The following is a 25,296-nucleotide window of genomic DNA, read 5'->3' as shown; positions in this document are numbered from 1 at the left end:
TAGTCAGCCGGTGTAAACGACCGTGGATTTCTTTTGTCATTGAGAGAGTGGGGGATTAGGACAAACTATTGATTTAGTATGCACACAGTACAATAAGCTTCGACATTCCCTCCCTTCCAGTAGTGCTGCTTCTCCTGTGAAAGAAAAAAAATGGCTACGGGATTAGTGAATTGAAGGCCTTCACTGTTTAACACTATAGACAGCCACACAAAACGAATAAACTATAACTTACCGTACCTGTAAACTATAAGGAATTAAAAAAAAAATAGGTAATACACACGTTGAATACAAATACTGTATATACTGTATATAATATATACAAAGGGGAGAGTAAGCGCAGACATAAAATGGTTAACGTTCAATTACCTATAGTATAAGGTTAACATTTAAACAGGTTATTGTCAGTACCACAGACTACAGAGAAGCCCAATGCTACATCCAACATGACAGAAATACACAGTAAAATACTTATATATTCTCTTGAAATAGGGCCATTTAATTTAACCCTTTGGCGAAAGCGTTGTAAGCTTGTGAGCCACGACAAGGCAGACACCCGTTCACAAGTCCGAACACTACCAGATAAAATACTAATATACCTCTATTAGGATTAAAATTCTCATGTACCTCTATTAGGAGGGAGAAAGACCACATTGGATCTATATCCAGCAGAATGAAAGGACCTACTAATTTGGGAAGTGGGGAGGGGCGGGCTTAAAACCTGGGAAGGAGGAGCCACCAACCCCCAACAGCTGAAACAGCTGAGAATAGGTTAACAGAACACAAAACCCCAGCAAGCTCTTTTTGGGAACCCCTGAGCCCCCACAAAATATATGTATGTATTTAAGTGTCAAAATGGAGTGCTATTGAGCATGGCATATGTATACAACAGATGACAGAGAAGCCCGATGCTACCTCCAACATGACAGAAATACACAGTAAAATACTTATATAATCTCTTGAAAAAGGGTCATTTAATTTAACCCTTTGGCCAAAGCGTTGTAAGCTTGCGAGCCACGACAAGGCAGGCACCTGTTCGCAAGTCCTAACACTACCAGATAAAATACTAATATACCTCTTAGAATTAAAATTCTCATTTACCTCTATTAGGAGGGAGAAAGACCACATTGGATCTATATCCAGCAGAATGAAAGGACCTACTAACTTGGGAAGTGGGGAGGGGCGGGCTTAAAATCTGGGAAGGAGGAGCCACCAACCCTCAACAGCAGAAACAGCTGAGAATAGGTTAACAGAACACAAAACCCCAGCAAGCTCTTTTTGGGAACCCCTGAGCCCCCACAAAATATATGTATGTATTTAAGTGTCAAAATGGAGTTCTATTGAGCGTGGCATATGTATACAACAGACGAAAGAGAAGCCCAATGCTACATCCAACATGACAGAAATAAACAGTAAAATACTTATATATTCTCTTGAAAAAGGGTCATTTAGTTTAACCCTTTGGCCAAAGCGTTGTAAGCTAATCCTAATAGAGGTATATTAGTATTTTATCTAGTAGTGTTAGAACTTGCGAACGGGTGTCTGCCTTGTCGTGGCTCGTAAGCTTGCAACACTTTGGCCAAAGGATTAAACTAAATGACCCTTTTTCAACAGAATATATAAGTATTTTACTGTGTATTTCTGTCATGTTGGATGTAGCATTGGGCTTCTCTGTCGTCTGTTGTATACATATGCCACACTCAATAGCACTCCATTTTGACACTTAAATACATACATATATTTTGTGGGGGCTCAGGGGTTCCTAAAAAGAGCTTGCTGGGGTTTTGTGTATTGTCAGTACCATACTTACCTGTACTATACTTACTATACCTGTACTTACCTCACTACAGTACAGTACCTTACTACATGCCGGTGGCATTCCCATTATGGTCTAAAATAATGGGCAAAACGCCGCTAATATTTTTAACGTAGTTGTTGCATTTTTGTACAGTCAGAATGTCTCTCCAGAAACTCTTTATTCCTTTTACTAATTCCTCCTTGTTGGATGGTTTCACAACTTTTCTTAAATGATTCTTCAGCGCATGTCACATCAGTTCTATTGGGTTCTAATCTGGTGATCTGGAATAGGAGGGGGAAAAATGGTGAATTACTTGAAAAGATAAAAACAGTTTAAAACAATGAGAAACAGTTACTGTACACTGGAGCACTTACTCTGTGGCGTCTTAACCCAGTTGATCCTGCTCACAAGAATATAAGTGGTAGAGGCGGTATGTTTTTGGTCATTGTCCTGGAAGAACCGGTGACCACCAGATGGGAAATCATGCCTAATGTATTTAACAATATGGATGACAATTTGCTCTTGGAAAAATACTTTATCCATGATTTCTGGAAAAAGAGAAGAAAAAATTATGAAAAAACTGAACATTAGGGTACAGAATACACTAAAGTAGCACAGTGCAAAAGGCTACAGCATGTGACTTTGTGCATTATTTTACCTTCAAAAATGATTATGCATCCTGGTCCAAGTCTAGAGATTGCACCCCACACATGTATCTTCGGTGGGTGCTTGGGCTGCAGCTTCAGGGATAGGCGGCCATTTTTGCGGAATCTCAAATCTCTCTAGAGCTACAGTTGTCTCGTCAGAAGAGATGACATCCTGAAAAGTCTCGCCTCTTTCTATCCATGCCCATGCTTGGTCTACTCTTTTTATCTTGTTGGCCCTTATCATAGGATACGCTCTGTAATGACAAGGAAGAATATTACAGGTAGAGTAAAAACACACTTTTACCTAGTGTACACACTTTACCAGTACTGTCCTTTAGGTACAGTATACCCCACTGCACTATGGTACAGTAATTCTAAACCCTGTTCTGTCACTCTATGAGCTCTAGGACCTACTGTACAGTGCTCCACATTGGAAATAACTCCATACAGTGCTTGTAACAAGCAGTATTACACATCCTAGAACAAAACTAGTGAATTATACTTCAGTTTATTACAGCAAGCCACTTATTTGACATGTCCATATATCCATCCCAATTGTCATCTCATCATCCTGATGCTGGTCTTAGATGCTGTGATATTGTGACTGTTCAATAGAACCATCTTGACTGTTGCTGCACAGCGCTCACCATTAGCCTTGCTGATTTCATCCATAAGGCGCTTTGCCGTCCTATAGTTTAAAGGAAAAGAGAACAATTTGTTAGGCCCAAAATTAATTCTTAATAAATATATTAAATATATTTACAATTATTATTCTAAAATGAGTCAAATATTTTTTGACTGTAAAAGAATTGCAAGGAAAACAAGTAAACCAAAAAAATGCATTTTGATATGCAAGAAGCTTTTAGAGTAATACAGTAATTGCAGCAATAAAATAAAAATACTTACTCTGCTGTGACTGGGGCACTCCGCTTTACATTTCTTGCTTCCCCATGGGCATGATAGCAGACAGTGTTTTGTGCTAAATTGTGAACCGAAGTAAGTAACCAGTGTTTGATCCGTAGAATTTTGTGTCCTCTCTTGTACATATCCTGTATTCTCATGCTGAGATCCTTTGAACTTTTGGAAACCATGGAGAATATGGATAGGTGCATGGGTGTTCGTCTAGAGAAGATTAAGAGGAACATCACAGGGCTCTATTCTTTGCTTGGAGTTCCTGCCCCTGTATGTCTGATGCAGGAGTAGGAGGGTGACCTGGAGGCACCTTATTCTCCCAGGAGGAACAACATGCCCCACCCCCACCCCATGCACCCTCGCAGTCTCTGGATTTGACCTTCATGGTGCCAACACCAAGCACATCACGGGACCCCCATGCTCATCCTCTCCATCAACAGGACACACGTATACCCTTCTGTTGGAAGTGATGACAACCCCGGTAAGAGCTAGGCCACGAAAGGAAGAAAGCATCCTCCCAGGCCATCTACCACCGTCCATTGCGAGAAGCTCACCTGCTCCAGCACCCAGGATTGTACAGCTCCCAGACATCATGCTGAACGACCTGCCCCAGAGCATCCAGGAGAAATAAAAAATCAGATGTGATGGTCTACCTCAGAAATATGGCCAGTTTATCTTAAAACACCACATAAGTTTTGAGATGTACAGCTTTACAGTGGAGAGTGGACCCAAAATGTCAATTATGAAGGCAATAAATTCAAGAAGAGACTTCCTGCCAATGTAAGGAGAACAATTATGGACGAAGTGAAGCATTATTTTAATGTTGCCAGTCTTCTTGCGAGAACCGTGAGAGACAGCATCAATGGCCCTTTGAGGCATACAAGGGCTCTCCCCTGTTTGATTACTACACGTTATAAATTTATTTACAAATAAAGATACGCCGCCAATGTTTTTAATTTAAAAAAAAAGTTGATTGTTTTAAATTATTTCATTGTTTAATGCTTATTTTCTATTTTGCATGTCTGGAGCTGGGCAAAGACAACATGCAGGAAATCTCCCCTATCCCTTCCCCTTGGTGCAGGAAATTCTCCCAGCAATACTGCAGGTAAGCACAGTGCTGAAAGTCCCTGCCCCACAAAGCCCAAAAACCTAATATAAACCTCTAGTTCTAATGTAAATGCTATGCATGCTTTGTCTCCCCCAACACCCCCAAAAACCAGCAGATACTGTATAATAATTGACTGTACTGGTGTCACGGTTTAATAGTTTTTTCATGTGTAGTCTCAATGTACTGTAGTCATAATGTACGGTTCCCCATGTCATTCCCTTTCTCCCCAAACACCCCAAAAATCTGGATTGCATAATGTATAGTGCGACTGTAAATATAGAATATTATGTCTTTCTTTACAGACCAAAATGTCCAAGAAGCACCAACCATTGCGAAGAAGAAAAATTCAAGATTGTAAATTTTGTATTTTTGTATTCGTTTTTCCTTTATTATCCTGTAAAAATAAAAAATTTCATTCTTTAAATCTACATTTTGGTGTGTTCAGGTTTTTACTGTTTAGACACTTACAGTAGTACTATACATAAATGACTAAAGGCATTTAAAGATACTGTACTGTATATAAATTTCTCATTGGCATACAGAACTATATACAGTTTAAATATCTTGCAAATAAGGTGCATTTACTGTTTAGATACACTTACAGTAGTACTATACTGTACATACTTTCATGTAAAGTTGTAAAGGCATTTAAATATATATAAATATCTCACAGACATACCGTATATATATAAATCTTGAAATTAAGTTGCTTTTAGTGCTTAAATAAACTTACGGTTGTACTATAAATAAAGTAATAATAATAATAATAATAGCTTGTTTTTGTATAGTGCTGCTAGTATTATGTAGTGCTTTACAAAGACATTTTGCAATCACAGTCCCTGCCCTGTGGAGCCTTTTGGTGACTCTCTTCCTAGCGGCGTAGCGTCTGCACGCAGGTTGCGGCTGATATGCGTCACCCGTGACATTGCGGGATGCATCATGGGGGCGGAGCCTGGGGACGATCCTTGCATTGTCTCCTCTTCTAGCAACGTGGCGCCTGGTCGCTGGTTATTTTTACTATTTAGATACTACTGTACAGCAGATACTATCTAGCGACTTTGGGAGGAAATGCACTGTATCTTACTGTACAGTAATTTAATTCTGAACAAGGTTCCATAATGAGACACATGCACAGAAATGTGATGACACGAACATGTGTTTCAACAAGGTTCCATTTTGACATACAGTACACGCATGGGGAATATACATTTTACATTCGGAAGAAGAGGCAACGTTGTATTTTAGTATTATTCATTTTAACTTTATTATTCTGTACAAATAAAACAATTAATTCATTAAAAATACTTTTTGTTGTGTGTGTTCATATTTTTAATCTTCAAATTAAAATTACACACACTTGAAGTGCTGTACGGGAATAAAAGACAGGTTGCATTGCAATTCGATTTTTAAGACACTAACTTGCGATCGCCCACTTGAGTTTCTTGACGGTATTGCAGACAACTCTAAAATTCCATTTTCTGCACTCGATCAAAACAATAGTAAACTTTCATCTTAACGTGGAAACATTTCAAGAAATCATGTACCGAGCCCGGGTGTGCCATGGAATACTACCCGCGAAATGATCGGATTATGGCTGCTGTATCTGTACCCATGATCCATTATACAGTACCATAGGTTATACAATACCCTGTAATTACACTTAGTGTATGCATTGTGATATTGAGAGCGATGTAGGTAGGGTAGGGCTAAATCCCACTAAACACAACAAAATTTTCTATTAGGACCACCCTTTGGCAGTTTTACTCACCCATACAATTGATTTACTGAGTTATGGTACACATGAATTCCTCCTGGTTTCCACCCTTCCTGACACAAAATCAGGGATGTGTGTAAGCAAGTGGAAGAAGCACAAATGTGGGAGAAAGGGGTCAAACAAAATAGAGCAGGGGGGGGCAAGCGAAGAAAGGGTTGAAAGTAAGAAGCAAGGAAGACATATACAGAGAGAAGGGGGTGAAGATAAGGAGCAGGAGCATGTAATTAGAGAAAGGGATGAGGATGGAATGCAGATAAGGTTTGTGCAGAGGGAAGGGGTTAAAAAAGAAGAAAGGCAGGTAATCTGACCACCAGCCACAGAGAAATATATCAACATAAGTAAGTTTGTTTTATTATTCAAATAATTGTATTTTACAATTGTATTTCATTCACTTAATCTAAATAGGTCTCAAGATTTTTAGGGCATTTTCATAAAAAAGATTTATTTCAGTAAAATGAAGTGTTTCAAGAGTTTTTTTTTATAGAATTTAAATTAATACATGACCCTTTCAATTTAGTGTGAGATGCATCGGCCTCTTCCAGTAGCAAAACTGGCACAGGAAATTGCATTGGATTTATAAAAAAGGGATCAAGTTAAAAGTACTAAAATTTATTTTCTTTTATATATTTTATTAGTATAATGTATGCAATTCATGCTTGCTGACATAAAAATATTACATAGCTGTATATCTCTGAAAAAAACAGTGGGACATTAGTTTTTCCAATCATATTTCTGAAAATTGGAATCTATTTGCAAGGCTACTTTATGGTATGTAAATGGTATACAATACATACCTCAGTATATACAGTAGGGGCTGATGCAAAACTGAGACAAAAAATGGCAGCAGGTTTATCAAGGCACAAAGTCACCTAAGTTTCAATTGGATTGTTCGCTTTGATAAATCTGTTGCAGTTTTTTTGCTACAGTTATGCAGCCAAAAGAACTAGAACAAAAACAGAACTAATTTATATGAAAAAAAAGTTATTCTATTGCTTTTAATTGGAGTTTTTGTTTTTGGCTTTGATGAATTCCATACAATTTACTGCACAGGTTTTGCTAGTGAGAGACACTGATACACAGCCAAAATATATTCAAAGGATCATGTATTAATTTGCTCACTCTAAAACTTTTTGAAAACAATGGGCTATGCAAAAATTATTGTTTATTGAAAAATACATTTTTATGTGTCAAAATATACATTTCTCAGATAAAAAATGTATTATTTATGTTCTTACATTTGGCGCTCATGTTCTTATTCTGTGTATAGTGTGTGGCAAGTTCATCTATATGAATACACTTAGAATTGTTTGAGTCTGCTTGCATTTGTCTTATGCTAAAAGCAATTTAACGGATAATTTTGGCGCATGTATGGCGCAGAAAAGTGGTGCATGCTTGCAATTCATTTATACATTTGCATATGTGAACTTCAACCAGCTCCAAACTGTACCTAACATAATTTTTTCCTTTAATGACTAAAAATTTGACCCCTGTGCCTCCCATTAAATTATAATCGGTTTTATACATTGCTTCACCAAGATACATGAATGTGTTTCTTTTTTGTGCGTCACGTTTACGACACAATTGCTTTTAGCAATGCATAAGTCCCTTCATTTCATGCATACCTGACTTTAAAAAAAAAAAAAAAAGAAAATGCCATAGAGATGAATTGCAATAATAAAAAACAATTAATCCCAAAAAATTAAAAAAGCTCCTATATGTCACTACTGATGCCTTTCTCTGGGACTGGGTGGAGTGCCTCTCTTTACTGTTCTTTTTTTTAACCCCTTCCCTCTTCACAAGCCTCCTCTACTCCTCTTTCTTTTTCCCTTCCTTGAATTACTTGTACTGTGCATGCCCCTCTTCTTCTTTTTTTTCTCCCTCTCTCCCTCTCTCTCTCTCTCTCTCTCTCTCTCGTCAGGTGCCCTCCTTTCATTACTTTGTTTGCTTCATTTCTCATACCAATGTATTCCTCCCCTCACCCGATGCTTTCTTCAGTTGCTTACACACACTCTCTTCCCTCCTCTTGCTTTTAGAGATATTGGAAAGGGAGAGCCGTGTCCCTTTGCTTAATACAGCAGCTGTAAGTGAGCGTCTCAGAAGTCTCGCAACCAGTAGAGAATAAAACTGCTCTCATACCGGTACAGTTCTCATTCCTAGTAGCAGGGTGGGGCTAATTAATTTTTTGTCTAACTTGGCAAGACTAAAGCACCCAATGAGGGTCTGATTTACATTCGCTGCTGTACAGGAATTGGCTGCTGCTTTCAGTGGTTCTGTGAAGAAACAAAAAAAAGAATAATATTTCTGTTGCCTCCTCCTAGACAGCTGCAGCTGTGTGCTCCTCCTACAGCATTACCATTCACTGACTGGACTATTGAACTGACTTCTTGTCATCTTTCTTTTTTTTTCCCCTTTCTGCCTGGTGCACACTACGTTCTTCTTTCAGACCGATCACATTGTATTGCAGTGTGTTGCAATCAGAAGAGCAAAAGCCAGTCTGATCTCCGGGAGGTAGCAGTATCAACAACCTCTCAGATTGATTTACTGCCGGCTCAAGCCATTCCATGCAGGATTAGCCAGTCATTTTCTGCTCTGCACTGCTTGCAATGATCTTGCCTCATTTTACACTGATTGATACAATTTGGCGACAAGGTAAGATCATTAATTGCCTTCTTTTTTTTTTTACCGTGGAAATGTGGTTTGAAGTACACGCCGTCCACCTTACTCTTGCTATAATGCATACAGAACATTTCAGCACCTGTACCTTCGGAGAGCTCCCAGCATTTAGGCTTATTCTCTGTGCCTGAGGTCAACAACCACTGTTGCAGCCAAGGAGTCACATTAGAGGCATTGGCACTGCAGCAATACCCTTTCCTAAGCATCAATGACTTATATTGCTGTAAGTCTTCTGTGCTAATGATTTTATTATGGTTTTTAGTAGTATATGTAGTGTTCCTTAGACGTGTTTCAGTATAGACTGCTAAGAACGGTGTATTCTTTATGCATTAGGTCTGCCTCATATTATTACTATTACGGTCTTCAATAATACTGTAATAGTTGATCGTTTTGTAGATGCATGTCATATACAGTATTATTGCTCCGTGTAGTGTATTGAGCGATGGTTCAGGAAGATATAATATTGCAAGCAATGATGCTAATAATGTCTTCCTGCTTGCGTTGTACTGTATGTGAGAATAAAAAATAACAAGTTGCTGTTGAATACTGTAGCAAGGAGTGAAAGTGGATAGCAGAGTTTCTTCGCAGGGGAATCAGCGCTGCAGTGTGATGCCACACAAAATATGTTGCAGCCACTTCTTATTGTGTCTGGATCTGAATGCTGGAGACCCAAGATTGAACTGTCAAAGGTGCATGGTGAGGAAGGCAGGCGAGTACCATGGGGGGTGTCTTCTCTTTGACCCATCCAATGAACCAAATTAAAGCGAACCCATCATTATTAGCAGACTTCACAGTTCCCACATCCCATGAGGATCTGTGATTTGTTTGATCATTTTGTGTCAGGCTTGCATTGTACTGTATGTGAGGCAGGAATGGGATCATGTAATGAAGTACTAAGGAGTTGACCCCACATATTTCGTGGCTCTAGACAGAGCAAGAAGGAGCAGGCATGCGTTTGTGTTCATCTTCCTCATATGTACTCTATATATAATTTAATGCACTCCACAAGTTGGAGATTGCTCTTAAGTAACACAATACTTGTGATGCAGCCTCCCAATTTCCTTATTTTATTTATTTATTACAATTTAAGATGACTGAAGATGTCAGAATTTTTCTTTCTTCTGTATTGGTTACACTAAATGCATCAGGTACATTAAAAACACATTTTAAGATTTACATGGTGTTGAAGGCAGGTGTTCTTTTTATATATCTAAGTAAAGCCTATTATGCCACTAGAATTTGTTGTATAGTACACTGTAGAATGTTATTGAAGATAGAAGGTCAAATGTGTTCAAATAAAGTTCAAACCTTTCATACTATAGGATAGCAAACTATGTTGTGCTTTCATTTAGTGCAAGTGCAGCTTCCCCAATTCATGTGCAGCTGAAAGTGGAAGACATAACTATTGTATTTCAGGGGGATGCATACCTCTATTATGCAGCAAGTAGGAAACACTGTCTCATCAGGCGGAGTGAAAGGATATGGATGACTTGAATTAAATAATAGGAGAAGCTGCAACACACTAAGAGGAGTACTGTATGCGCTTAAATGTACATACCATTTCTAAACTGAGCGTGGCAGTGGAGATCACTGGGAAATTTGAAATGATTCCAATAAGCTGTGTTTTCTACTTTTTGGAAGATTAATTAAAATCAGGTATCACAGTTTCATCAAAGATATAATTAGTATGTTGTCTATTAAATAAGAAAAGAATAGGTATAATTGCAGCTATTGTTTGTTTATTAACAAACAAGTTAGCAGAATGGCCGCACAATGCTATTGGGGATATGACAATAAAGCCAAAACTCCATTACCCACTTTTTTTTTATTGTGCTGTCAAATATATTGGTTACTTATACAAAGTAATAACAATCATTGTAGTGTTATGGTGGTAGTGACTATGAAGTATCGTGTCATATTTAAAAGCCCATAGTACCACTGTTTCTATTTTATACCTCTATGTAAAAGAATGTTAAAAAAAAAACATTGCCCCAACGTTTAACAGGCTTAAAATAAGTAGTCACAATGGGAATATTTTTCATGCCTTTTGTGACAAATACTGTAAATGTTTTCCCAATAACAAATGTCTCTGGTAATGCTTTTAAAAACAATTAAAAAATGAAAAATAATACCAATGGAAAATATATACTTGAAATCCTTATCTATACAAATAACAATGTTTTACATGTGCATCTAAAAATGCATCTAATGTGCTTTCATTATACTGAACACATACAGTTAGTTCATTATTATGAAGTGTTTCAGTGAATGTGAAATAAGATTGGAACAGTAAATTCTAAAATCGCTGATTGGTCCATCTAGCATCATCATTGTATCATGGGAATCAGTGCAGCATTTTGTACTCATGTAACCCTGGTGAAGACAAAATTAGTTTAATATTCCATGTTAATTATTCTTGTGCAGTGCAGTAGAATTGTCATGCCTACAAGTGAAAGCTTGTTCATATTGATATTAATTAAATGTCATGAACATACTATACATGTGTTGTATAAGGTCTTACATTAGGGGAAATCTCCCTCTATTGGTATTGCAATGTACTTAGTTTGACATATCTTAAAAATATTAAGCTGTTTAATTTTGTCATTTCACTATTAAAGGTTACAACTATGTTTTTATTGTATTTGTTAAGAGGTCGGATGTGGTAGTTGGTGTCTTTTGCACAACGTTGGTCATCCATTGTATATGACATATGGAAGTACATTTTTTTACATTGAGAAAGTTCACTGAGGTGAGTTGATTGACATCAAGGTACTAATCATGAGCACTAAAGGACTATGATGAAGACCCCATGAAGATTAGCATATGATGCATCTATTGTTACATGTTTCAACGTTTTCCTCACCATAAAGAAGGTCACTGCTGTAGAATTTGCACATTGTTCCTGAATATGTCTCCTAGTGTGGATTCTTTGGAATCTTTGCCAATGTGCAGGAAGCAGTAGTCACGCCAATAAAACCTCACACTGGCAAGAAAACCAAAGACCAAGTTATATGCGATTTCAAAGGCTTATGGATAAATAGTGGTTACCTAGTAAGCATATTGAACATAAATTCCTGCACAAAGTACAGTATAAACATATATTAAATATTGTGTAATTTAAATTAACTATACAAATGAAAATATAAATACTGTAATTCCCACTCAACTGTATATATATTACTGCTGATTTCTTGTATGTTATTTTATGAAATATCCATACTACATTTCTCATGACATTGTAATTGAGATGGATTTGGAAATATGGTGGTAGTATTAGCTGTGCTATTCAATGATAATTTGTTTCACACGATGCCTTGAATTATTGCAAACTTAAAATGACGTTCAATTTAAAAAAATGGTTTGAGGAATGTAGATATTTAGGTGATTAAATTGTACATCAGTTTGGAAACCTACCTAATCTACATGAATTATGTGAATCTACTATTTAAAACTGAGCTATCAAATTGTTTTGTATGTTTATGACTTTGAAAACAAAACTGGAGTAGCTTCTAGATAGATATCCATTCCCATTAATATTTGATTTCAGAATAGGTCTTTGAAGTCTCAAAGGTGAGAACTGAAAGTGATTTGAGTTAAATAATGAGAACAATTTGAAAACATTGTTGGAAAATAATAAGTTTGCTCCAATTATATGAAGACTCGTGTCCAATCACTTCAGCATTGTAGAGTTTGTTACTACTTCTTCTTTAGTTCATATTTTATCTGTATAGTAGAAAAAAACATTGTAAAGAGACAGTGTGGGCACAATGAAAGGCTTGCAATCTATAGGGTAGAACCTTAGAAAGCCATTCATTTGTACAGAATAACGTGACGTTCACGAAATAGGGAACATATGTTATTTTTCTTCTTATTAATGGAGATCCTCAAAGCTAATGAGATGCAAAAATAATGGCTGTTCGTCAAAGTAGTAACGATATTAACGGTGATTCTCAAGTCTCAGAGACGTGTTCTCTAAGACAGGGGTGCTCAACTTCAGTCCTCAACACCCCCCAACAGTTCAGGTTTTCAGGATATCCCTGCTTCAGCACAGGTGGCTCAATCAGTGGCTGCATCTTCGTCTGAGTCACTGATTGACCTGTGCTGAAGCTGGGATATCCTTAAAACCTGACCTTTTTGGAAGATCTTGAGGATTGGAGTTGAGCAGCACTGCTCTAATACACTGCACATGCGCTTTGGTCAGACTTTTAGGTGCGGTATTAAGGCAGCGCTATTAACGAAGATATTCATGTGCGTTACCTAAAGCTAATAATGCAAATCTTGTTATAATATTGAGAAATTTCTCATTCTTTCACGTATTAACTTTTTCACTTAATTATATGTTATATAATGTAAGACTGTATAAAGTATGGGTGTGCAATAATGTATATTCATACATATATCAACAATTTTAATGAATGTATCATTTTCATTAATGTACAATTAAAATGAAAGGCTATTCTTCTTTTATTTTAATTGTATACTAATAAAAATGAAATATTAATTTATATGGTTGAGGTATGTATGGACATACCTTTTGTACACCCACAATTTATACAGTAATTATTATATTATATAGCATATTAGTTCACACAAAGATATCACTGTAATCACAAAAAAAATCATAATGTAGTTTATGATGTGTTTCCGACATTTATATAATCCATAATATACATCTTTGTATGACACGTAATGTTTTGTAATGAAAGGGTTAAGTTCTATACTAATTACTGTACATTGCTTTTAGGCTATTCCCAGAAATAACTTGATGATAATCCGGGTCTGGATGTGAGTAAGGGCAGCTTTTGGAAGGTGCTCAATATTCTAACGTTATCATGTAGAAAGATTAACGGAGAAACAAGAATTGCAAAGTCCAGTGCAGTGCTACAGAGCTTATATACCACAATGTTGTTAGGAATGTTCAATTTAAACACTCTTTAGTCCATAATCTTCTGGAGACTTGTCTATATACATCAATAGCAAAGGACTACACACTATAAATAATATGAACAACCTTCTTGAATGTGGGTCTGGTGCCTAGTAGGGAATCTGAGGGACAGGTGAGACCGCCTGGCAAGTGAGGACAGGTGGAACACAAATCCCTTCCCCACAGATAATGGTTAACCAGCCTTGGGAGGTAAGACTGTGTGTGATAGATCAGATGGTGTCCTGTGCTGTATAGACTCCGGTGAGCAAACAGGGTCTGTTACTCAAATGTACTCACAGTGATCTACTGCAGGGCACCTTGTAGCGTTCGTCCTGCTGGAGTAATCGTGAAGAGGAGAATCCGTAGAAAGAGATAAGCAGTGCACTGGTGAAATGAACAGGTTCAGCAACAGAAACATTTAAAAGAAAAATGTATTGTGATTGTGGCATCAGTGGAGCAACAAAATCACAGGTAGGACCAAAAATAACTCTAACTCCACTGATGCCACGATCACAATATATTTTTACTTTAAAAATGTTCTGCTGCTGAGCCTGTTCATTTCAGCAGTGCACTGCTTATCTCCTTCTAGGGATTCGCCTCTTTAAGGCCCGTAATATAGTGGGCGCGCTTGCTCCGCCATGCGCAGCACTTATAATTGGCTGTGGTTAGCCAGCCGTTTTATACTATGGTCGCACACGCGCACGGCAGTGAGCAGGGAGCCGGCCGGTCGGGGGAAACACTCTGAAAAGTATGTATTCGCACTGCAGCCGATCGGAGTGAGGCTGCAATGTATGTATGTGTATGTGTGTGTGTATGTGTATGTGTATGTGTGTGTGTGGGTGTATACTGTACATATGTATATATATTTATAAAAGTTGCACATGTTAATAAATTATTTATTCTCACAACATGTCTGTTTGTTTTTAATTTTTAAAATATTATATAATAAATTATTAACTTTCAAACAATCTATACACACACATATACAGTATATATATACACACACACACACACACACACACACATATATATATATATATATATATATATACACACACACACACATATACACACCCGTGCGCGTCATAGCCTGTCACTCACAGCACAGACCTGTACACACAAAAAGCGTGCGTCACATGCACGAGCATTCGCACACGCACATTACTACATGGAAGTAAAAAACCTCCATTGTTGGGTTATTCACAAACTGTATGATAAATCGATCAAATTATATAAAAGGAGGATTAACCTGAAAAAAAGTCTTCCCTTTTTCGTATGGTTACTTATTTGTTAATAGGAACACATATGTTTAGGAATGAATACAAATATGAAATCCATCAAAATGGGGGCTGGATAAGTGTTTTATTGAATTCCTGTAACCCAAATACCATCTACAGTAATTACGCTATGGTTAAAGTATTGTGAGCTGTATGACAAAACAATGTGGACACTGATGCAACAGTTCTAAGGTTTCCCAAATAGGAGGCTGAAATAGTGAGCAGCTACTGTAGTTTTTGTTTTCAGATAATTAATGCTTGACAACACAAGGGTAGGGCTGCTTTTATGGTCCTACAAAAGGTGTAACCAAATTCTTGAGGAATTGTTGCAATAACTTTAGAATTCACAGATAATTAATTATTGATTAACAGTCTGCTAAGAGGCTAGTTGCATTGTGGCCTGAAAAACACACAGACTATAGAAACTTGTAGTGATTACATAGCATTTCCTTAAGTGTCTGATTTTTTGGGTGTTTTCAGCCAAACTACAGAATGTCCCTAGACAATATTAAAATAATGAGTTTTCCTAATCCGCTCAGTCTTTCTGTTACGTGATAATTAAATGATTTGCCATTGTAGCATTCTTGTATCCCAAAAGTTGGTGGATGTACATTAACTATTGATCCTCGAGTTTTATGTAACAAAAAGGTGTGGCTTTATATGTGTAACTGTATTTGCTTGTTTTTTTACTTGTATATATAAGTAGTCAAGTGCTTGTGTTCTTGGTGTTCTAGGAAGAATGATGAATAACAGACAAAATAGATATCATAATGTTGTTTAATATTTTTGGTTAAGACTATCAATTATGTACTTGTGTGAGTACACAAGAAACCTATGAGGTTTCAAACACTTCATACACATTGTTACATCAGTGAAGAACTCTGTTGTTGCTCCATTATAATTTACCTCATCTTGCAATTCATTTACGCTTATGGCAACATAAAAAATATTTTCATTTTTTAATGCCAGGGGATTGACACATGTGTGGATCATTTTCATCAGCATAACTTCCTCAAGAATGGGGTTAAAGCTTTGAAAACAAATAACACCACTTTGCCCATGACCAGATCACTATTAATCCTATTTACAACAATCACAATCAATTTAGAACAGCAGACTTTGATAGTACTGTACCAACATTTTTTGTTCTTTTCTATGAACATTGTTTGTGATATTGCTGTTTGTCAATCGTGTAACTACAATTTTTGGACCCCCCACAAAAATGTTTTAGAGGCCCCCACTCTCTCCCCCTCCTGTCTAAGGCCTCGGCCTACAGCCGCAATGAGAGCGGCTTTATTAGGGGATCGCCTACGCTTCCGCAAGCGCGCGGTAGCGAAGGTCTTAGGCCTCGGCCAAGCTGCCCGCTGGCGTGCTAAGGCGCGCTGAGGCTCAGGGAAAGTGGGTGCTTTCCCTGGCCTTAGACAGCGTGCCGTCAGGGGGCGTGTCGGGGGCGGTCCTGGGGCGGTCCGGGGGCGGGCCAGTGACGTGACAGAGCCGGTTCGCCCTCATTGGACAAACCGCTCACGTGACCGGCCCTGCGCTCCGGCGAGCGCTGAAATTTAAAAATCTGCTAAGACCTACGCTTCCACGTGCTTGCAGAAGCATAGGCGAGCACCTACTAAAGCCGCTCTAATTGTGGCTGTAGGGGCTCAGTGCCGAGCGGAAGCGTGCCTCAGCGCGCCTCCGCCAGCAAGCAGCAACCCTGGACGAGGCTTTAGGTAATTTTTAAAATCACGCACTTGCCGGAGTGCAGGGCCGGTCACGTGAGCGGTTCGTCCAATGAGGGCGAACCAGCTCCATGACGTCACTGGCTCGCCCCCGGCCTGCCCCATGACGGCGCGCTGTCCAAGGCCAGGGAAAGCACCCGCTTTCCCTGAGCCTCAGCGCACCTCAGCACGCCCGCCGGAACCCTGGATGAGGCCTAACTCTCCCTCCCTCTCTAACTATCCTCTCATCTCTGACTCCCCCTCCTCTCTATCTCTCCGCTCCTCCACTAATTCTCCCACCCCAACTCTCTAATTTTCACCTTTTCTCTGACGCTCCTCCTTCTCTCAACTCCCCCACTTTTCCTCCTTACTCTTTTCACTCTCACCACCTCCTCTCTAACACTTACTCAATTCCCCCTCCTCTCTTACTCAATTCACCTCCTTTCTTATTCAATTCCCCCTCCTCTCTATTCAATTCCCCCTTCCTCTCACCCCAATTCCGCCTTCTCTCACACTCAATCCCCCTTCCCTCCTCATACGCATTCCTTTATTTCACTCAATCCCCCCCCCCTCTTACCTTGCCTTGTGGGAATTGTGCGATGGGGGCGATGCCTTGGGAAGCTGGAGCCACGTTGCTTAATACAGAAACAGAGCACGATGTCTGGGAGGGCCCAACTTCTCGTGCTTACCAGGACACAGGTACACCAGCACGGGTGGGGGCTTTTCATGAGGGCCATGCAGAAAACAAAAGCCCTGGCAGCCCGACACAGAGTTTTGGCCAAACTTCTGTCCATGTCCATCTTACAGTGCCGGCGACCTGGGGGCCCCCTTGCTCTCAGGCTCCCCAGCATTGTAGGGTTTTGCAGTAATGTAGTTACGCCCCTGCTGTTTGTTCAGATAGAATATGCCAAAAGTGACAGCCTGATTGGAAAGACCTTTTTATATAAATAATGCTGTTATTTTTTCTCTCCGAGATACAAGTTGCTATGGTTACAAACAGGAATGCGCATTCCTTCTAAACATTTTTTTAACACATTGTTGAGGATAACATTATTCTGAAGTGGTGATTATAGAGGTTTTAGTGGTTACATTTAGATCTTTTCCTGTTATATTAATCTCTTGCTTTATTTATTCCAACTTTTTAAGAGGTGTAGTTCCACTTATCAACACATTTTTATTTTTAAATTTACATTTTATTAGCATTTTATCAAAACAAGAAGGGATGGGGGGTGGGGTACAAAATCAAAAGCGTAGAGGGTGCAGGGTATAAACATTTTATTGCACGGGCATTTCCCGTAATGTTGCAGACATTTATTTCACATCAGCTATACAATATCGTCGCCTTTGCAGTGTCTCGTTGAAGTGGGGTCAAAAAGGAAGTCAGTGGTTCAGGTGATGTACAGTAGGGTATGAGGAGGGGGTCAGAAAGGAGAGGAGGGGGGTCAGCCCAGTCACATACTCTATATTTTGCTTATTATCCTTACAATAATAACAAGGAGGGGGGTCAGTCCAGTCACACACACTATATTTTGCTTATTTTCCTTACAATAATATCGTGGGGGAAATCTCACTTGAGTTTCTGGTGTACAGGTATATGAATCACAGTATCCATATTTGCTGGAACCTACCGACAGTATCATTGAGGTAAGCTGTAAGCTTCTCCATGATCATTATTTCCCATATTTAGCTTTTTTACGGATGCAAGAGAGGCAGGTTTGGGGTGCTTCCACTTCTTTGCAATTAACATCTAGTTGCCAAGAGTATCTGGGACACTAATCTTAGCTCACAATTGTACAGTTCTGGAATAGATTGTCCTAGAATTATTGGCCATGGGTCCCTGGGTATATTCTTTCCCAGTATTCGAGTTAGAATCTGTATGATTGTCCCAGAGGTGTGTCAGTTTGGGACATAACCATCATATATGTTATATCATTCCCCTTTGCCCATATTGCTTCCAACATAGTGTGATACCAATAGAAATATTTTGAGTAAATTAGCCGGGGTGTAATACCACTGGTACAGGATTGTATGCGAGTTCTCTTTAGCTATTGTACATATAGACGTCTTTGCTATTGCCTCTCATATGTTGCCCCAGTCCTCTAACTCTTGGGCAGAACCTAACTCTCTTTCTCATGCTAGCATGTGCTTGTACCCCCCCCCCCCAGTACCCCCCTTCAGCTACTTGCATTTTGTATAGGTAGTTCAGGGCACATGTCCCGATAACAGTGCTCAATCCAATTCAGACATAATGGAAATCCATACTTGAAACATCAATGTCCACATATCATGGTAGAAACAGAAGCACATAAAGCCAAAAATAGAGTATTGGACCCAGTGTGTGAAATACAGTGATTCTTCTATAGTGTATAACTGGGACATTGGCACCCAGGGGCATGAACCAGGACTGGGAACTCAAACATTTTTTGAAATAATCACTTGCTTTAATATATATGTCCGTTCATTGGACATTTATGGTGAAGAACATACATTTCTCTATACTTGTTTTATGTGTCAATCAAGGCCGATGCATATCTGTGTACAATTGTTTTTTTTTAAAAAACAAAGAATGTTTGCATAAACTGCTGCTCCATTTGGACCTCAATATCCATTATGATTCTGATGTGTACTATATTATTACCTTGCATATTACACCTGTGTTTTGTCCGTCTATTTGACATTATCTTTAAGTGTAAATATATAGGGGAAGTATATATTTTTCTATATAACTCATTGATTTCTATATATACAAGAGTTTATAGACCCATGGTCTCTTGTAATGAGTTATGGTTTAATATTGTTCTTCTATCTAGTATACTGCTTCCATTCCAGTTCATGATTCGCAGATTAATTGTTATCTGTTTTTAACATTTGCTATATATGTTGTTTCTGTCTTTTCTGTTATTCATTTAGATTTTGTCATATTGATTTTTTAATGAATTTTTTCCCCTTCCCCCTTATTAGTCTTTGTGTCTCCCCCTTTCCCCTCCCCCCTGCCCCGCTCACTCGTTCACCCGTTCCTATACTTGATAAGGTATTGTGTTAAGAGGTTTAGTGTTTATGTTAGGGAATATTGGAGTGTAACTATGCAGCGTTGCTATCTATGTCAGTGGAGGGGTTGTGCGGGCTGGTGAGAGCAGCGCGTCACTCCCCTCCCTTCGCCACACACCTACGACATTGAGCTCTTCTATTGGTTTAAAATTCTGACCAATGAGACTGTATTTCGGCGATTTTCGCGCCAAAACGACGCAGCGCTGTGACGTAGGTGGGCGGGGATTACTCTATAAGACTGTAAGGGGGAATGACGCGAATCAGCTCTTTGATAAAGGACAATTTCTGTCCGAAACACGTCAGAGTGTTTGTCCCCGTTACCATGTTGCTCAATAAATACATTTTTTAACCCACACACTGCTGGTCCCCTCTGCTACTTGCTGTGCACCGCTGCAATCCGAGGATTTCTTTTCTGCATTTTGTATAGGTTTGAAGTGATACCTTTTCCTGGACTCAAAGTGAGTCATGTTATCTTGGGGATTAAGTTTAGTTATGAAGTGTCACCGTTGTAAGAACTGTAGGAATTCAGAATTAGGGAGCTTACAGTACATTGATCTCTTAATGAGCTAAATGAGTTTGTACCTAGTTTGTCTCTAAGACCTGCTTTCTTCCACCTTGAGAACCCTTTTGAATCAAGACCCGCCTGGATTCCCAAAAAGGGGGGTGAGAAAGGATGTATTTTTGCTTAACTTACATATTTTTGCTTCTGTCCCATACACTTATCAACACATTTAACAATAAAATGAATACAACTCAAAAGCATACACTAACTACAAAAAGTTAAACATCACAGAAAATACCAATAGTTCTGACTACATTGGAAGACATCTTGTGGCAAGGCACTATGACATGGTCAAGAAAACGTTACAACAACTGAGCCATCTTCTGAAAATCAGACCGTGACTTATGGAAAGGAATTTACATAGCTGGAAGGCATCTTGGAGCTGCCCCACCTCTATAAGATACCATCTGAAAGGCATTTGACAGACGGCTTGCCTTAAGTGAGCTCTCTGGGAAGCCTAGGTAGACTAAGAGATGCATTAGGCCATATAATTACAACCATTTTCGATTATCATATTAATCTACAATAAGTTAGTAGGAAAACATTAACATTATTATTTGCAACATATCACAGACTCATAACAATTACCAGCCATTAATTTCCATTGGTTTATATTAGTTCTATGGTCTTAATGCACAAACTTAAGGCTGAAGGTGCAAAAGTCCTGCTTAGAAGATGGTTGTGTACCTACTGTACCACCACTTGGTAAATTTGGTCTTATATTAAAATTAGCGACACCACCGCCAAACCACGTTTTCTGTAGCCACAATGCCTGTTTAGAAGATGCCTTATAGCCGCTTAGTAAATAAGGCTTGAGAGAGTCTTATAGCTGTACCACTGGTGGCCTGGAAGACACTGGTCAGGACCGCCGCTTAGTAAATCCTGTCCTGCATATGCTTGTTACTAATTTAGGAATGGATTTTGCAGGAATTCCACTGTCGAAATTCTTGAATTGAGTTGTAAAATTACATCGGAAGCCATTTCTATGTCACTTTCACTGCTAGAGGAGCTTGTAATGCATTGCAAAGGCATAGTGGTGTTTGTGAAACATTTTAATGATACAATAAATCTAGGTTTAAATATGAACAGCATAGATTTGTGCATCTGTAGGATTATTAAAGCGCTTCTCATTCCTGATTGTCTTTTTGTTACACAGTTACTTTCCTTAATGATCATTTAGTCACACGCTTTTGAGAGAATTACCTGAGGATAGCACTGCTAACACATTTGCAAGTATGTTTAGATTATAATAGCTCATAACTATTAAAGATCAATCATACCTACCATACCTCTGTGTCTCCTTGAGCAGTTCTCATTCAACCTTCATTCTGCAATCTTTTAACATAAATGGATTAGTTTGAGGATCTCTTATTTCTGACTTTATACCATTTCTCATTAAATAATTTGGCTTTAGGAATTACCAGTATGCAGATGACATTAATATATATATATATATATATATATATATATATATATATATATATACACAAAAACAAGCAGCTGTCACTCTAAATAGTAAATAACAGTGGTGGTGCTAGTCCAATAAAATTAGATAAACAAAAAATCTTACCCTTCTTGCGTCAGGCAAAGAAAGAGACAGCACTCACTTCCAAGATATAAAATGTGTAATAAGGCATATAAAGACAGACAGCCAATCCCGACGTTTCGGCTCCGGAACGGAACCTTTCTCAAGGGGGGTGCAACATACAAATGACAGACATGACATATATATACACCATAACCAAACATAAAATCACCTGTGAAGAGTTTCCTAATAGAGGTTTGCCCGCGAAAATCAAAATTACCTGCTGCAAATCCGGATCCGCCACCTTGGAGGAGGCAGCGCACTGCGCATGTGCAAAGGAACGATGAACGATCGAAAACGCCATCTTGGAAGTGGCACTTCCATTGCGCATGTGCATTAAAGATATCTGCCGTCCAGCTAACTACCAATATGAGAGGGGTTGAGGGGGGTTGAGAAACATCCCCACTATCTAAATTAATAATGTGGCACTTGCGCAGACTCTCTACCTTCCCTGACGGCCGCAAAACCAAGTATAGAGATGCGGATCCGCCATCTCAGTGGAGGAAGCACACTGCGCATGCGCACCTCAATACTGGCTGTTCGAGGACGCCATCTTGAATGTGGCGCAATTCATATAAACCACATCCACCTCGCAAACAGCAAAGGTGGAATAAGGAGGCAGTAAAAAACACCCCCAGTGTGACTAACAGGCACTAAGCACATGCGAAGAACCACTACACACACCAAAATGGGTATAGGGCCGAAAATAAATATAACAATTGGGAGGAAGAAATTATAAAGAATATTGAAACAATATTAGGGGAAAAAGCCTACCTAAATGTAAAGAGTATGTAAAACCCACACAATCAGTACTTATGTACCAATACATGACTGAAGTCTAGTATAATCCCCCCCCAACTACCAGAAATCCACAATTGGTCTTATTATATTTCATTTAACAAAAATGCATAGCCCAAATCTACTTTAATAAAGCTTAAGATATAGAAAGCAATGTCTAGCTAATCATACAGCTACAGACTAATATTTAATATGTGGACAAATAAGACAATCTGTGAATAACTTGCTAATAATTTTCTTAATAAATACAAAAAATAAAAGACAACAGGACAAAACCACTAGACGTGAATGTGAGGGTAGGGAGTGTGAAAACATAAGGAAAACAATGCGTGAGTGGAAAATAACCACCCAGGAGTGATAAACAAGCAGTGTCAATGTTATAGTCTAAACCAAATAACTATATTAAATACTGGCTATAGGCTATATTTTACGCTTATGAATATTGCATCTGCTCATCAGTTATCAAATAAATAAGGAGAAAAGCAAAATCAGAAGAAACAAGAAAAAACAATTTTTCAAAAGTGAACTTATAAGAAGCATCCCAAACTAAGGTCCTCATTCAGACCCTTCGGGGTCATATTATTCAGATTGAATATGAATCTAGCTTCCATTTGTAATAGAATCTTGTTTCATTTCCTCCTCTACTTGAAACGTGAGCTTGTGCTATTGGCATACACCGGAAAGTAGCCAAAGTGTGTTGTAAGTTCTTAAAATGTCTTGCAACTGGTAGATGTTTCAAATCCTCTTGGTCCGTGGTCTGTAGCAGGGCCTTTCTAATGGACGACCTATGGAGAGCAATGCGTTCCTTCAGCATCCTAGAAGTTTTCCCCACGTAGTATAAGCCACATAGGCATTTGATGATGTACACTACATATCTTGATTCGCAATTCAAAAAGTTATTGATTTTGATGGAAATTCCACTATGTGAGTGAGAGAAGGATTTCCCTAGTATCTCTTGCTAGGGAAATCCTTCTCTCACCCACATAGTGGAATTTCCATCAAAATCAATAATTTTGCCCAAGTGGCTTATACTACGTGGGCAAAACTTTTAGGATGCTGAAGGAATTGGGATATTGGGTATTTATCTATTTTTTGTTGCTGGATGGTGATCCTGGCCGCACTGTGAGCACCACGACTGATCAGATAAGTTTTTTTTCCTTTTACTTTTTCCCTTTGAGTGCCCTGAACATTCTTGTTATTGTTATATATATATATATATATATATATATATATACAGTGGCGACCAACTTTATTCTTACTTGGCTAGCTCCGCGAATTTCAGAGGATCCCGGTGATGTGCGGTTTTGTGTTGTTTTCTCCCGGGGTGTATAGCGTTATTTTCGCGGCTGTGATTTAAGCATTTTATTCCCGCTGGCTGCAATACTGCAATGCCGTGTAAAAACGCATGGGGGCGTTTGCGAGCTGTTGTCTCTGAAGTCTAATACCTTCGCGGTTCAACCTACAGTACACAGTCTGTGCGTGCGTGCGCGCGTTGTAATAGTAAAATTGCATATTTAATTTATTTTAAAGTACAGTACTGTACATGCTCGTACCCTGTTGGGGTGAAGTGAGGGGGTTCCTAACATCTGGGGGGAAATGAATTTTAATTCTATGGTGAGTACTGTCTTGTTGCCGTATTATTTTGGTGGGCCTGGCTGGGTACTTCTTTAGGGGGCTGACCATTACTGTACATTAAAACTTTTCTTTTTTTTTCCTCAGAAAAGAAAACGACTAATGAGGGGATTTTGATGGATAATATTGTACCGTATGCTGATGTTTTCCGGCCGTACAGTATACTGTGTAATAAACCCGAATAAATAAAACTATGCATTTATTCTACATGTTCAGTATCGTGTCATTATGTGTCTTCCACAGTATACTGTACAGTGGTATACAGTGCCTAACATCTATGGGCAAAAATAATTTTATTCCTAGGTGCCCTAGAACAGAAGTTCCCACGCCAATTGCCCGTGAACTTGACCGCGGCCCTAAGTAGTTCCCACGCCAATTGCACGAATACAGTATAATGTAAAATAACCCGTTCTGTGGGTCTGAGCGGGTTGAAATTTACCTGGTCCTCATGCGGGAGGACCCTTGCCATAGTGGCAAAATATCAGCCTTGCATGACCCCCGGAACCGGAGGTACCAAAAGACTGTTTAAAAGCACATTACCAAAGTGGCTTTTTTTCTGCCATGCAAGTCAATGGCAGAAACCTAAATTTTAACATTACCCTGACTCCGTTCTGTTGCCACGAGAGGGTCGCAATTTGCCATGCAATCCTGCCGCAACTAGGACTACATGGTCACCGAATCTGAGCCCTCTAGGTCGAACAGAACCGGAGTTGTGGGTTCCAGGTTTCTGCTCATTCTGACTTAGCCGGTTCAAAGCTTTCTCCGTCGTTGCGCTCAATGGTAGGACCCTCCTCGCCGGCGTGACACTTTCTTGCCGCCATTACTGCTCGGACCCTGTTGGAGTCAAGTGAGGGG

At 38.9% G+C, this 25,296-nt stretch overlaps 1 protein-coding gene across 4 annotated transcripts in view; it reads left to right on the top strand.

Annotated features, from left to right (window-relative positions):
• The first annotated feature begins 8,430 nt into the window (after positions 1 to 8,430).
• Positions 8,431 to 25,296, top strand: part of DLGAP1 (DLG associated protein 1) — a 781,984-nt gene continuing 765,118 nt past the window's right edge. For 3 of the 4 annotated variants that reach the window (XM_075585285.1, XM_075585289.1, XM_075585288.1), the window contains exon 1: positions 8,434 to 8,885. The gene's annotated coding sequence lies outside the window, so the exon portion shown is untranslated. Of the gene's footprint in view, positions 8,886 to 25,296 lie in introns of all 4 variants that reach the window. The other variant, XM_075585287.1, reaches the window with a different exon arrangement.

The sequence above is a fragment of the Ascaphus truei genome, chromosome 2 (assembly GCF_040206685.1).
Source record: "Ascaphus truei isolate aAscTru1 chromosome 2, aAscTru1.hap1, whole genome shotgun sequence".
In the NCBI taxonomy this organism is placed as follows: Eukaryota; Metazoa; Chordata; class Amphibia; order Anura; family Ascaphidae; genus Ascaphus; species Ascaphus truei.
This window is presented reverse-complemented; position numbering and strand designations above follow the sequence as displayed.